Here is a 15,519-nt window from a genome sequence, read left to right on the forward strand (position 1 = left end):
TCAGTCCAGAAAAGCACAAAAAACCCCATAACTCAAACAAGGGTTTAAACAAGATTTGACAAAATCGCAAAAAGCCTATACGTCTTTAACCTCAAACATGCAGTAATAAGAGCAAAGAGCAAAAAATGCAGAGAAGTTCGCAGTAGAGAAAAGCAGAGTTGCAACAGAGCCCCAATCAGCACCAAATCAAACCCAGTCAACATAAATCCGTTGACCCACAACCTTGCTTGTTCCTTTCCACAACGGCAAAACCTCTCTCTTCTCTATTACTCTAACATAGAGAACAACAAACTAGAAACCAAAAGCAAAAATAAAAAATGAGTACCCCATTCTTCGCCTCCACAGGATGCTCCTCGTCCCCGTCAATTTCCTTGTGGCCCCCTCATAGGTACAGATCTGCATCATCAAAAAGGATAAATTTTTTTTTAAAAAAAGTTTCCAACACTTTCTCGGGAAACAAACAGTAAGAGGGGCATAATGGGAAATAGAGAAAATTAAACCAACCTGATCGACTCTGGTAGTCCCGCGAAGCAATGGAGAGGCGAGCGGTCCACGCATTGGAGTCCATTTCCAGGGTGTATGATCGATCCTAAGAGAGAGAGAGAGAGAGAGAGAGCGGGAGGAACTGAAGGGGAAGGCGCGAACGGAAAAAAAAAAAAAAATGTTAAAAAACTCAGTAGCGAAGAGGTATTTGTGAGCTAGATTTGTAGTTGAACTCTGACAAGAGATAAATTAGAGAAAGAATAAAGAGCTTGATGCACCACACTTTCAGACGGAATTCTCCAAATTTCAGAGAAAAGTCTGAAATAGCCAGCTTGATGCAGATGCTCAAAAGGGAAATGCTCAAAATACTTGTACAGCAAGTGCCCTACCACAAGTTACTGTGCCCTACGAGCGTATCTCTTTCTCCGAACCAAAGATTTTTACAGGACCGAGGTTGGGGATCGGACGAATAGAATTCACTATCTGTGTGTTTTCTCGACTGAAGTGGACGGTGAGGATGAGGTAGTGAGCGGTGACGCAGATCGTGACGCCTGAATATTAGATTTCTATTGGTTGAACTTAATTGAACTTTTTTTTCGTTTGGATGTTATTGTTGAAGGGATCAAGCAGTAGCTATAACGGGCATGTTTGGTAAAGACTTGTACAAAATAGAATAGTGGGTTGTTAATTTTGAAATGAGTAAAAAGTGATGATGTGATATAAAGTAAAAAGAATTTGAATAGAAAAGTGAAAAAAATTTGTATTGTAGTGAATTTTTTTATTTAAATAATAATAAAAAATTATTATTGTAATATAAAAAGTAAAAAAAGTGGAAATATTTTGATGTTGATTGGTATTAAAAAATGTAAAAAAGTAAAAAAAAAAATACGTAAACAGTAACACGCATTATTGTGTTCTATTCTGCTCTTTAACAAACAAGGCCACCTTTTCTTTGTACGGAAGTTAACATGGCATTTAATTTGGGAAAAGTTTTTTCTTCAAACTATAAATTCCCACTACTTTTCTTAAAATATATGTGATTTTTATGGACACAAATTTAACAAAATATGTACCGCTATGGCGCTATCGTTAGAGTAAAAACTGCACGTGAAAAAATTAGGTACTCCTTAAACATATATTAATTTGATAGATTAAATTAATTAATTAATTTCTTCGATTCAATTTAAAATAAAACTTTGTTCTTTAATTTGGATATGAGCCCTTTGAGTGTTCAATTTGAGTAATGCTACACATCATCCCCTTGTCCTCTTTTTGTCCTCCCAAATTTGATGTGGCTCTTAAAATCACCATTGAATTTATGATAGATCATTATTGAATTTTGATCCAATGGTGATTTTAAGAGCCACATCAATTTTGGGAGGATGAAAGGTGGACAAGAGGATGATGTGTAGCATTACTCGTTCAATTTTGGGAACCACTTCTTAGTTCTTGCTTTTTTGCTTTCTGGTAATTTACACTTTTATAATAAGTTTTTTCTTTTTTTCACATTTCAAGAGACACATAATCCTTAATGTGAGTTTTGTAACAAAATAATAGGATCTTGACTCTTATATAAGTTAGAGTTTATGAGGACCGAAGGGTAAAGTGGATGATAAACCTTTTTTCTTTTTTCTTTTTTCTTTTTTTTTTTTTTTTTTTTTTTTTTTTTTTTTTTAAATTTTGAAAGCTGGTGATAAACTATTAAAGTTAGTAAAAGACTATAGTGGATCCCAACTACATTAATTGTTTTGGTTTAATAAAAATAATATTGAGGGGTATTATAGTAAGATAGTTAAATAGTTATTGTATGATAGCTAGTAGCTTCTATCTTTGTTCCAAAAATTACAAATAGTTATTAGCTTATTTTATATACTTAGGCCTCGTTTGATATGCGAAATTAATATTCTGTTAAGAAAATAAATAGTTATTACTGAGAATGACGAATGGTAGAATGGAATAATTATTCCAATAAGTTTGGTAACAACACACATACCACAATTAGAATTGAACCAAAATTACTAAAAAAAACACATAATTTCTTTTTTCTTTTAAAAGAAAAAAAAAAACTCAAATCTTTCAAAAAAAAATAGGGTGGCCGACCACCCAAAGCAAACCTTGGGGTTGTAAGACCACCCCCGAGGTTTGCTGTGGGTGGCAACCCCCCACATATCTAACCAATTTTTTTTTTTTTTTTAAAAAAAAAAAATTTAAAAAGTTTAGTTTCAAAAAATTAAAGAAAAATATGATTTTTTTTTTTTGGAGAATGTTGTCTATTTCCTCAAGAATAGCTATTCCTCTTATTTTTTAGAAGAATAGCTATTCATCTTCGTAAGAGAATAGTTATTCCCATGAAATAACTATTTATAGGAATAAGTCCCTACCAAATACTATTCCAATTGAATAATCGTTCTATTCCAATGACTTATTTCACGAACTAAACGAGGCCTTATTTTTATAGTAAAGTATGAATCATAACTAGTTATTATATATTTATATGTTATGGTAAAGTACTAGGTATTGGCACGATATATAGTTATCATTTGTAATGTATAACATATTTGGACTAATATGGTATATTAATAAATAAATGTTTGATTTAATAAATTAGTTTAACATATATATATATAACTAATTGACATATTAATTACTATAAGTAATATTAACTAATTAACTAGTAGAGCAATAGGTTAATAACGCATGTTTAGTGAATAACTAATTAATGTGTTATATGTTAGACTAATAGTAACATATTTACTAATTGATATTGTTGGGGATAATTTACACTCAACCCGATTTAAGTATACTTTGATAAGTAGTTCTATTCCTGGTAGAATTATGATAGGACTCAGGGTCCAATCAGATCAGAAGTATAATAAAGGATCAAAGTCCAATTAAAACTTTGACAACGGTTATAGATCAACTAGGAGCGGGAATTCTAATCCAGGTTTGACTCTACCTCTTTGCCTATAAATAGGCCCATACCCCATGTGTAGCGCCCCAGATTTTAAGACATAAATTATAATGGTTTAAATTAATTTTAAAACATTTTTAATAAGGAAAAAGAATAACTACGATTATTTATGAAAATAAATGTGTATTTTTGATTGTAGAAACGTTTATAGTTGCAATTTGATAAAAACTCAAAACAGACCTTAAACTTTGGAATCACAAAAACAGGGTCAAACGAACTCCGTTTTGGTTGATTCAAAAGCCTTAACGCTCATCTTGAAGTCCTCTAGCTATCCTCCAAATTTCATAATTTTTGGACTTTATTTGATACCCGAAAATATCCGTGAAAAATTATACCTCTCAATAGGACGAAAATTCACATTTATTCTTTAATGGGCTATCTTTGGACTTAACCCAACCCATTCCAATTTCTATCTACAAACCCAACCCACATTTCACATGTTAAATTCACATTATTCATTAATGGGCCATCTTTGAACTTAACCCAACCCATTCCAATTGCTATCTACAAACCCAACCCACTTTTGAGATTGGTCTAGCAATGAGAATGGTTAAAAAATAATAATAATAATAATAATAATAATAATAATAATAATAATAATAATAATAATAATAATGTTAGAATAATATATTAAGGTTTGAGTGCATTATGGTAGGTAAATTTGAGTGCATTGTGGTAGGTAAGGTTAATTCTCATCCATTGGATCAAAATGTGTCTACTTGATCCTAACCATTCATTGTGCATTTTGGTGGGTAAGTTTGAGTGCATTGTGGTAGGTAAGTTTGAGTGCATTGTTGTAGGTAAGGTTAATTCCCATCCATTGGATCAAAATGTGTCTACTTGATCCTAACCATTCATTCTCTTATAAATAGAGAAGATGGAAGACACAATACCCATCAAGCTTCACTCACACACACACCTAAGGCCAAGAGAGAAAATTGTGGGATTTGTGTAGTTTTGTGTGGTTTAAGGCTTGAAGTGTGTGCAATGAAGTATTTTGGTAAAAGCTCGATCCCGATGCTAATGGAAAGTCCAAGTAAGGGAATCCTCTACCCCTTCTCAAATTGTTGTGTTGTGTTATTTTAATTATTCCTTTATTTGCATAATTGCGATTTGATTATTTTTGATTCGGTATTTCAAATTATTTTGTTTACATGAAGGATTTGTCTTAAATTGGTTTTTGATGTGAAAGTTATTGAGTAAAAATGATATTTTGGAATTTGTGATTTTGAGAAAAACCTCGGTTCTAAAGGACTTTGCAATTTTTGAGAATTTATTATTTTAACCGAGATGTGAAGTCAACTTTTTGGAAGTGACAATGAAAGAAGAAAAAAATTTGTGAAACCCTCCAACACGTTGCCCCTAGATATACAAGAAAAGAATGAGAAAGTTTTGTGAGAAAACTTTATGAGATATATATAAAGGAGAAATTTTTGAGAAAAGGGCACGTGTGTGGAGGAGACTATTATTTTGGGCCCCATATATATTCGCAGAGATTCGCAGAGATTAAGCTCGGTACCGTAGCTCGAGATGGAAGCGCACCCGCTGATGAACTTAGTGAAAGCGGTAATCCGTCTCTATGTCAGTCTAAGTGCACTTTAATTAATTAGCTGACGGGGGCAGGGCCTGTGGCCACAGGTAAACTGCGTTACCTGCCCGAGGTCACAGCAATGACCGCGCAACCCTATTTACACAGGGCGTAATAGTGTACAGGGGCATATTATGAGTAATAATTGATTTCAAACATATATTATATCTTGTGTATAAAAAATGAGTTTTTGACAATTGTTTTGAGGTTTTAAAAAAAAAGAATTTAACTCAACTGTTTTATGGTTGAGGATTTCCTTACTGAGCATATTTTTTTCGCTCACCCCTTATTTTGTTTTTGTTTTCAGGTTATGAACAGAGAGACGTAGGTGGCCGGAATGGGATCTAGGATTTGCATTAGGTCATTGCATCTCAATTACCTTAATAAGTGCACTTGCACAACAAATTTAGTTTTTCTTTGGATTTTTAATTATTGAATCAAACATAATTGTTTATTTCGAAATAACCGTTTCCGCATTTATTAAAAGCTCTGAGTTTTAAAATCATTATTATTTTTAATTTATTTAAATCAGCATACTAGTTAAGATATTTGGCAGACCTTACGAATCTTTGCAGTTTTTAAAAGGACGAACCTAACCCTTAGCGGTTTGGGGGCGTTACACCATGTATAAACAAAGATTGAATTTTTGCAGACTCAATTTTTTATGCACAGAGTATTATTTTCTCACAGAGACAAATTTAGGCATCGAAAATGACCCCCGGAAGGGTCCCTTAGTTTTTGTTGTTTTGCAGAATTATTGAGAAGCGTGAAGAACATCATAAGAAGGTGCAGATTCACACCATACTAGAAACTGTACCAACAGTTTGGCGCCGTCTGTGGGAAACGATTATCCATTTGGCATAAAAGAAATTGAAGATTTAGCATGATGATAAACACACGTTTCGGAAGCTAGATCAACCGAGGGCCTAGAACCCCACTGGACCCAGTTATTCAAAATAATCCATAGCCTCAACCGCCCGGTGGAGACCAAACCGCATAATAGTGTTGGAAGCTCATATCGCATTCCTTAACACAACAGAATGCAGAATTGCTTCATAACATGCCGAGACAATCCCATCCCGAGGAGAATCGAGACGGGCATGAAAAAGAAGAGCGCAACCACCATACCAATGGCCACGGTCGTGGTGAGGAGGATCATCGAGAGGATGATCACCAAAAAAATAATTTGTGGGAAGTCAATCCCCGGAAATTAAGGAACAGAAGGCCCGACCTTAATGGAAATCTGAGCAGAGTTTTAGCCGAGAGAAGGTGCACATACATGGAGATGGAAAGGAAGGACAAAAGTAGATCTGTAGTGGTGGACAAGCTCCTAATGGGTACAGACTCACCCTTCACTAGACGAGTAGCAAACTATCGGCTACCCGAGAAGTTCAAGGTACCTCAAATTCTAAGTTGTACTGAAGACGGGGATCCTCTAGATCACCTAGAGAATTTTTGAGCACATCTAGACCTTCATGGGACACCAGATAAAGTAGCGTGCCGAGCCTTCCCCCTTACTCTTTCGGGGAATGCCCGAGACTTGTTCAGGAAGCTGCCCCCGAATTCTGTTGATCAGTTAAAGGAGTTGTCCAAGATATTCCTAATGGAGTTTCTAGCTTTTCGAATAAAGATGAAGCCTTCGGGATATTTGCTATCGTTGCACCAGCAAAGCAACGAGAGTCTTAAGGAGTTTATGGCCCGGTTCAACCGAGAGAAGGTTACGGTCGAAGATTCGACCAAGGATATGATCTTTGCTGCCATTTATCAAGGAATTTTACCCGATGAGCCTTTGATGAAGAAGTTGGTACGAAAGCAACCGAGTACCTTGCAGGGCCTAATGGATAAGGTAGAAGAATTCATCAATCAGGAAGAGACATTGAAGGTTATGGTTAGTTCTAGGCTACCCCAAGAGACAGCTTGAGAAAAGAAAATGAAAGAGTTCAGAAAAGCTAATAGGGAAGAGCAGAGGCCGGTAAAGAAGTTCAAAGGTTACAACTTTACACCTCTCAATGCCGAGATATCAGAAGTCCTTATGGAGATCAAAAGAGATCTGGCATTTCGGGAACTAGAAAAGATACTAGAAGAATTCATAAAGAATGGCAAGCTAGTTCGGTTTTTGGGAGAGCAGCGAAACCAGCCAGGAAATTACAGGCCCCGAAATCATCTAGACTATCAGCCCCGAGATTATTATCCCCAAGACCGTCCTCAACTAGACGAAAGGGATCAGGAGAATGATCGTCTGGATGACATAGAAAAAAGAGAGGACCGAGGAAGCAGAAGCCCACGGGAGAGAGAGCTGAGGCAACAACAGAATCTGCCCGTGATCATGTAGAAAGGACTCTAGGAAATTTCAGGCTAGACTTTTATTTTTAGCATTTATGTTTACAAGGAACTAGACTTTTATTTTTAACTCGGACTAGTTATAATTAAGATAGAAAATGCAGCAGATTTGGGAATAAGTATTTTTAGAATAAAAGAATAGAGCTGACTTAAGCATCGGAGTATTCCCGGTCTCTAGTTGATGTCACTTCTTTTGTAGGTAAAGCATCTTGGATCAGTCCTAGCCGAGAGCAAGAAGAAAGTCTCTCGGATCGGACCTTGCCGAGAGTAAGAAGCAAAGCGTCTCGGATCAGTCCTAGCCGAGAGTAAGAAGAAAGCCTATCGGATCAGTCATAGCCGAAAGCAAGAAGAAAGCCTCTCGGATGAGTCCTTGGTGAGAGTAAAAAGAAAACCTCTCGGATTAGTCCTTGCTAAGAGAAAGAAAAAAGCCTCTCAGATCAGTCCTTGCCAAAAGCAAGAAGAAAGCCTCTCGGATTAGTCATTGCCAAGAGCAAGAAGCAAAGCCTCTCGGATCAGTCCTTGCTGAGAGCAAAAAGAAAACCTCTCAGATCAGTCATTGCCGAGAGAAAGAAAAACCTCTCGGATTAGTCCTTGCCGAGAGCAAGAAGAAAGCCTCTCGGATCAGTTCTTGCTGAGAGCAAGAAGAAAGCCTCTCAGATCAATCCTAGCCGAGAGCAAGAAGCAAACCTCTCGGATCAGTCTTTGCTGAGAGCAAGAAAGAAGCATCTCGGATCAGTCCTAGCCGAGAGCAAGAAGAAAGTCTCTCGAATTAGTCCTAGCCGAGAGCAAAAGGTAAAGCATCTCGGATCAGTCCTAGCAGAGAGCAAGAAGAAAGCCTCTCGGATCGGTCCTTGCCGAGAGCAAAAGGCAAAGCATCTCGGATCAGTCCTAGCCGAGAGCAAGAAGCAAAGCCACTCGAATCGGTCCTTGCTGAGAGCAAAATGCAAAGCCTCTCAGATCAATCATTGCCGAGAGTCAAAAGGAAAAACAAGAAGGTAATGGGGGGTAAGATTTAACCCTCAGGTTTTGTAGGTTAGCAGGTTTTCAGAAGGAGACAAAGCTCAGGTTTCCTTAGACATAGAATTCTCATTATTCAAGCAAGCTTCGGATAAAGGAATTGGGGGGTAACTATTGGGGATAATTTCCACTCAACCCGATCCAAATATAGTTTGATAATTAGTCCTATTCTCGGTAGAATTGGGAGAGGACTTAGGGTCCAATTAGATCAGAAGTCAAATAAGATATCAAATCAGAAGTCTAATAAAGGATCAAAGTCCAATTAGAACTCTGACAGTAGTTCTAGATCAACAAGGAGCATGAATTCTAATCCAGGTTTGACTCTACCTCTTTGCCTATAAATAGGCTCATACCTCAGGTATAAACAAAGACAAAAAAAATTTATGCACAGAGTGTTATTTTCTCACAAAGGCTAATTTAGGCATCGGAGGGACTCCCGGAAGGGTCCCTTAGTTTTTGTTGTTTTGCAGAATTATTGAGAAGCGTGAAGAACATCAAAAGAATGTGCAGATTCACACCATACCAAAAACTGTACCAACAGATATATTAACATATATTAGTAATACACTAACATATTACTATGTGATTTATGAATTATGTGGCTATAATTTATAGTTATAGCCTTATAAGCTTATATATATATACTTAATCATATTACATATGAATTGTTAGATCATATCCATATGAATTACTAGATCATATTATATAATTTACATAATTAGATCATACTTAGCCAATACTCATACAAAATAAGTGTCGTTGATATCATGATATGAATCATATGATTATTGCATAATTTAGATTATATAATGAAGATACATTCCGCCATGCCGCCATCACTATATCAGTACATCACCTAACTTTTATGAATTATTATCATATAAATTGTTATATTCATTATAACTTATAACTTATAGGTTATAACCTAATCTTTATAGCTTATAATATTATGAATTGTATACTTATGAGTTATAATTTAGGAATTATGTGATACTATGTGACAATAATTTATAGTTTTAGCCTTATAAGCTTTTATATATATCTAGATACATATATATATATGGATTGTTATAACTTAGATCATACTTAGTCAATATTAATTATAACTTATAACTTATAGGTTATAACCTAATTTTCATAGTTTATAATATTACGATTTATTATTATTATTATTATTTTAAACAAAGTAGAATCTCTTCATTGAAAGAACAAGACTGATCCCATAGAAGGATCTAGGGAGAGGAAAACTCCCTAAGTACAACATGCAAAATGAAACTAGAAATCTCTTCAAGCCATACATTATCAATCACATAGGTAGAGGCCTCCTTAGCTAAACAATGAGCAACATTATTGGCCTCTCTACTCACATGAACCACAGATGCATGTCTAAGACCAAGAATATCTTCCTTAATTCCATCAACAAAATGGCCTGCAACATTTATATTTTGAGAGACAGAATTAACATCATCAACCACTTGTTTTGCATTCCCCTCCAAAATCACCTCAAAAAAATCTACTGCTTTACAAAACAAAATAGCTTCTAAGGCTGCCATAGCTTCGGCAACTTTGGTTGCCGCCATAACATGTTTTGAAACTACCCGTGCACCCAAGACATTGCCAGTGTTGTTTCTAGCCACAATACCAATGCCAATTAACTGATAATACCATCTAGTAGCGGCTTCCACCCTGTCAATGCACTAACAGATCGTCGCACCCCATTGTTAATGATATGCTCATTTTTTCTTCTATTATACCTGCGATACTCATCAAGAAGAGCCACGGCTTCAGTGAAAATCACCTAAGGACGGGTAAATATGGATTCAAAAATAAACTTATTTCTCCTTAACCAAATTCTACGAGAGAGCACAGCCATTAGCTTCATGTCTTCGGTATTAAACCTGTCCAGACAAAACTCCACCAACTGCATGAAAGACTCTCCCACAAAAACAGTTTTCTTAAAAATCAAAGAACCCCCTCCCCACACATCTTGAGCTGCTGGGTAGTTCCAAAGAGCATGAAGACCTGATTTAGCATCTCTGCAGCAAGAAGGGCAGAACTCATTCTCCACAATTTTCCTTCTGAGTAGATTTTTTTTTTTAGGGCAGGAGGTCATTACATGCATGCCACATGAATATCTTGACATTATTCGGCACCCCAACCTCCAAATGGTAGACCAGACCCTGTGACCCCCGTCTTCCTTAGAAGTGCTTCCATTATCCCACGCCTTCACTTCCATCCCTATGTGATAGGCACTCCTCACAGAAAAAATGCCATTTGTGGTTCCTCTCCAAACAAGCCTATCTGGTGCTAGAGTAGGGCACAAGGGAATAGAAGTAATAACTATTAGTTTGTAATTGGCCTCATTCTAATTGGACAAAATCACTTGTATGTAAAGATGTGTTTTAACAGAGATTTCGCTATTCAGAAGTATTCCAGAGATTTTGCACTGTTTGCAAGTCAAGGAAATCGGTTCCCTGCCAGCCGTTCGGACGATGTGTCATCCCGTCCGGATGCTCATCTGTCCACAGTTCCAGCCGTCCGGACGACGTGCCATACCGTCCAGATGCCCGACAGACCAAAGCATCATCCGTCTAGACGACGTGGATTTCCGTCCGGACACTCATCTATATCAAGAAGCTTCTGTTCTAGCTTGCATCCGTCCGGATGTTTCAGCAGCCCGTCCGGGCGACTCTCAGTGATTGAGCTTCAGATTTTCTTTCCAAAAGCAAATATGGGAAGATTGCTGCAACCGTCCGGACGACATGGATTCCCGTCCGGACGCGCTACTTCGTAAGGCAAGTTCACAATTCAAACTCAACAGTCCGAACGTCAGTCTGCCTGGTCCAGACGCGTGTTCAACAGATATGGAAATTGCGTATAGTAGATCAACCATCCAGACGGCCATCCCCCATAGTCCAAACGCACGAAGCCTTAGTAAGGACTTGCAGCGGACGTACGACTGTCCGGACAATAGTACCTCATCGTCCGGACGCAGCTCTCAAACAGGAAAGATTTTCAGCGAAAATCTCAAAATTTTGGTCGAACAGTTGTCCATCCGGACGGCCCATGTCCATCGTCCGGATGGTGCCCAACTTTATCAAGTCAGACGCTCATTTGAGTTCTTAGGCTATAAATAGAGTCCCCTGGGCATTGAGAACTACAAGAATTCGGTATTGAATTCCACTAGAGCTTAAAGAGTTATTTGTGAGGTTATTGAGCTGATTTGTTCTTTCTAGAGCTATTATCGTGTGTGCTGTTGCTGCGCTTAAACTGAAGTCTATCTTAGGGGTCGGTTCTAAGGTAAAGGATTCCATTGAAGACCCCTTCAAGTAGAAGACCTGGTTAGGAGGAGTTCGTGTTGGGTTACACGTTAGAGAGTAAGGTACGACCATTGCATCAGGGGTATGTGAGTGTTACTATCTTGTATCTGGTCTTGTCTTCTTAATAGTAGATATCTTGGGTTTGGCTGCCTTGGAGTGGTTTTTCTCATCTTGAGTTTCCACTTTGTTAACAAAAATCTTGTGTTATTTATTTTTCGCATTATTTTGTTAACATATTGTGCACACACACTTATTGTTTATTTTAGAAGTCAATTTCTATTTTTCAATTGGTATCAGAGCTTGGTACACTCTGAGAAAATTTATTTCCTGAGTGTTATTTTTGACTTCTAATCTTTGATATGTCTCAAACTCTTAATTCTGTTCCTGCCTTTGATGACTCGAACTATGGCTGTTGGAAAGCTCGCATGCGGTTCTTTTGAAAATCTATTGACTGTTGGAGTATTGTTGAAACTGGTTGGAATAAACCAGAGGATACAACGCTTGAACTAGTCCCTCAGAAAAATGCACCACTTTCCAATGACAAAGCCCTTCATGCTCTATGCCAAGCACTTTCACCATCTGAATTCGCAAAAATTTCAAATTGCGAATCAGCCAAAGAAGCATGGCAAATTTTGGAAACATATGAAGGCACTGAACTTGTAAAATCTGCCAAACTTCAAATGTTGATTTCAAAATTTGAAGAAATTAAGATGTTGGAATAAGAGACATTTGGAGAATTTTACTCCAAGATGAGTGACCTGAGAAACTCCATGGTGAGTCTCAGGAAGCCTGTCTTGGATGTAAAACTCATCCGAAAAATTCTAAGATCTTTACCTGAACGTTTAAGGATCAAGGTGACCACCATTGAAAAAAGCAAAGATCTAGAAGAGATGAAGATTGAAGAGTTGGTGGGATCTCTTCAAACGTATGCGCTGTCTCTACCCCTGGTCAAGAAGCTGAAGACCATTGCTTTAAAGGCTTCTAAGAAGAAGGTAGAAGCTTCATCTGAAGATGACTCTAAGGAGGAAGAAAAAGATGTGGCTATGTTAGCCAAGAATTTCAGAAGACTGATGAGAGACGACCAATTCAAAAAGAAATTTTCTGAAAAGGTGAAGAAAGCTCCCAGAGAAGCTGAACCTGAGGAAGAAGAAAAGAAGGATCCCAGAGGGCCCAGATGTTTTGAATGCTTAGGTTTTGGGCATATCCGAGCCGATTGCGAGAATCTTAAGAAGGGCAAGGGGAAGGCATACAATGTGACTCTCAGTGATGAGTCAGAAGAAGAAGCTCCAGAGTCTGAGAGATTTCTGGCCTTTGTAGCCCCACACGCTGAGGAAGAAGACTCTTATTATTCGGAGCATAGTGATAATAGGGAAGAGCTCAAGGAGGCTTACAAGACATTCTACATAGAGTATGAGAAGCTAAGGGAAGGTCCTAAGCAGGATCTTTATGATCTGAACAATTTGCAGACTGAGAAGAGTTCATTGCCGCTCAGAATACAAGAGCTCGAGGAAAAGCTACTAGAGACGCAGCTCCAGTTAGAAAGAGTCACTGATGAGAAGTTGACTCGTATGTTGTCTATCCAGAAGAGTCATACTGACAACACCGGTTTCGGGTATGTAGCTCCCTCTTCTGATGCTCCCTCTACTTCAAAGACTGTATTTGTGAAACCTGCAGTCCCAGAACCTCCTCCCACTGCTGAAGATAAAGGGAAGGACAAGATCAATGATGATATTCCAGGCACTTTGAAGCCTCATTCCATCAGAAGATCTCACATATGCCATCACTACTGTCTAAGTGGGCATGTTCGTCCTCAGTGCTCCCTCCTGAAAGCACAGAAAGCCAAGGCCAAGAAAGAAGTGCCCAGACAGGCTAATTATGGCACTAGACCTATGGCACAGTTTCAAACTCCATGGTATCAGGCTCCTTATCATCAAGCACCAAGATATCAAGCACCTTGGTCTCAAGCACCACGATACCAGGCATCTTAGCATCAGCAGCCTCAGCAGCGATTTGTACCAGCTAATTACAGTGGCAACTTCAAGAATAAATCCAAGTAGTTTAGAAGGCCTCAGAAGGTGGAAGAAGATCAATATCACAGAGAGCCACCTATTTGGATGCAGAACATGATGGAGTGGATGATGTCTTGCCAGCAACCACCCTCAGGAAGGCAGTCTTGTGATAAGAAGGACAGTCACCCCATGAGGGGGAACGGACGCACCTAGCAGGTTCGGGTGTTCATGCCTAGGATTTGGTTCCTAATCCTACGATATCAGGTTTGATTGCTTATCTTCTTGCTATATTTTGTATGCAATCTAGGAACCAGTTGTGTTTTTACCCCCTATTTCTCTTAAGAGAACTGTGCAGGTACTTGTTGGGGAAGACAGAAAAAGCAGGTCGAGAGACTGTTTTTCTGTATTGGCATCATCAGGTTTGATCTTGCATTGCATATGATGTCGTTTCCATATTGCATTTTTTTTAATAATAAAAATAATAATAAAAATTTGCGAGAGAATTTGCAGGATATTTTTTTTCTTGGCATATCAGATATCGCATGTGTTTTCACCTGATATCTCAATTCTTTGTGCATTATTCTACTCTACTTAGATATAATTGATATTTTATGACTATAATTTGCCAAGTGTTTTCCTGTATATGCAAAAGTAGGATAGCTTCTTTCCTCATGCGATGAAAAATGTACACTATTCACGACTCCCCTAAAGGTACATCTTTCCTTCTCTGACTTTTTGTTTCTAGAATTTTTGTAAAGAGAAGAAGTCTTTGATAAGATGGCCAAATTGACCACATGCTAATTGAACCTAGAATTTAAAAACTCTGGCATTCTCTCTAGGTTGCAGCACCGTAAGAATCAAGCAGTAAATCTTATGTATTCTGTGCTCTAATTGTATATTCACTGCTCATGTGCTGAATTTGCAATATGCCTTGCCTTTTAGGTGCATGTAAAAATTTTACTTTGTTCTTCATGGTACAAGTAAAACAATTGTGTGCTGCATCTTATTAGGGGGAGTGTATCAGATGAGGGTGACTAGGTCCTAGTAAGTTATAAGGTTTGACTTTTGACTTATCTTTCACTAATTTTCTCTCTTGTCTAGAAAATCTGGTTGCTATTTGTCATATCTATGATAGTCATACCTTGTGGGTTAAGCCTTCACACACACAAGTATTGCATGAGTTGAGTCATCTATTTAAATTTTCTGTGTCCAGGAAAATATTTGTGCTGATTGAATTCTCAACTCTCTTTTATATCTCTGCTTAGTTTTGAGATGCTTTTTAATTGTGTTACCAATGGATTATACATGCGTGTTTTGAAACTGACTTGAGAAAAATTAAATTTTGCAAATTTTTCTTCAGTTTTCGGTTTTTTAGTGTGAAGCATTCGGACGGTCTCTCTTGGCGTGCGGACGGAGACCGTCCAGACAGGTGGAGCTTAGTCGTTTGGACGAGCGTGGCACCAAATGGCTGGACGGTAAGGATACTCGTCCGAACGCGCGCGACCTGTCCGCTTGTTTCCAATGCAGCGCGCGTCCGGACGGCATTAATATACCTTCCGGACGGGGACCCCACTGGCACTATAAAAGGCCCTGGTCGCCGCATTTCTACCCTACCCCACCAAAATCTCTCTTTTTGGTATCTTGTGAGTAATTCCTTGTGAGCTTTTGGACTTAATCTTGCTCCTTCTTGTCTTTTTGCGCATTATTCTCACATTCCAGGTATGTTTCCAGTATTTTTCTTTTCAATTTTTTTAAAAAACTGTTAGAATCTTAATGTCTTTTAGGAATGTT

The 15,519-nt window shown here is 37.9% G+C and overlaps 1 long non-coding RNA gene and 1 pseudogene across 1 annotated transcript; one reads left to right on the forward strand and one right to left on the reverse strand.

Moving 5' to 3' along the window:
* Positions 1 to 15,519, forward strand: part of LOC133876830 (uncharacterized) — an 88,801-nt pseudogene that overhangs the window by 15,823 nt on the left and 57,459 nt on the right.
* Positions 323 to 784, reverse strand: LOC133878026 (uncharacterized). Its single transcript, XR_009901833.1, has 3 exons — positions 767 to 784; positions 505 to 625; positions 323 to 396 (listed from the first exon to the last, which is right to left on the reverse strand). It is a non-coding gene; the product is annotated as an uncharacterized LOC133878026 (long non-coding RNA).

Source organism: Alnus glutinosa, chromosome 9 (assembly GCF_958979055.1).
Source record: "Alnus glutinosa chromosome 9, dhAlnGlut1.1, whole genome shotgun sequence".
Taxonomy (NCBI): domain Eukaryota; kingdom Viridiplantae; phylum Streptophyta; class Magnoliopsida; order Fagales; family Betulaceae; genus Alnus; species Alnus glutinosa.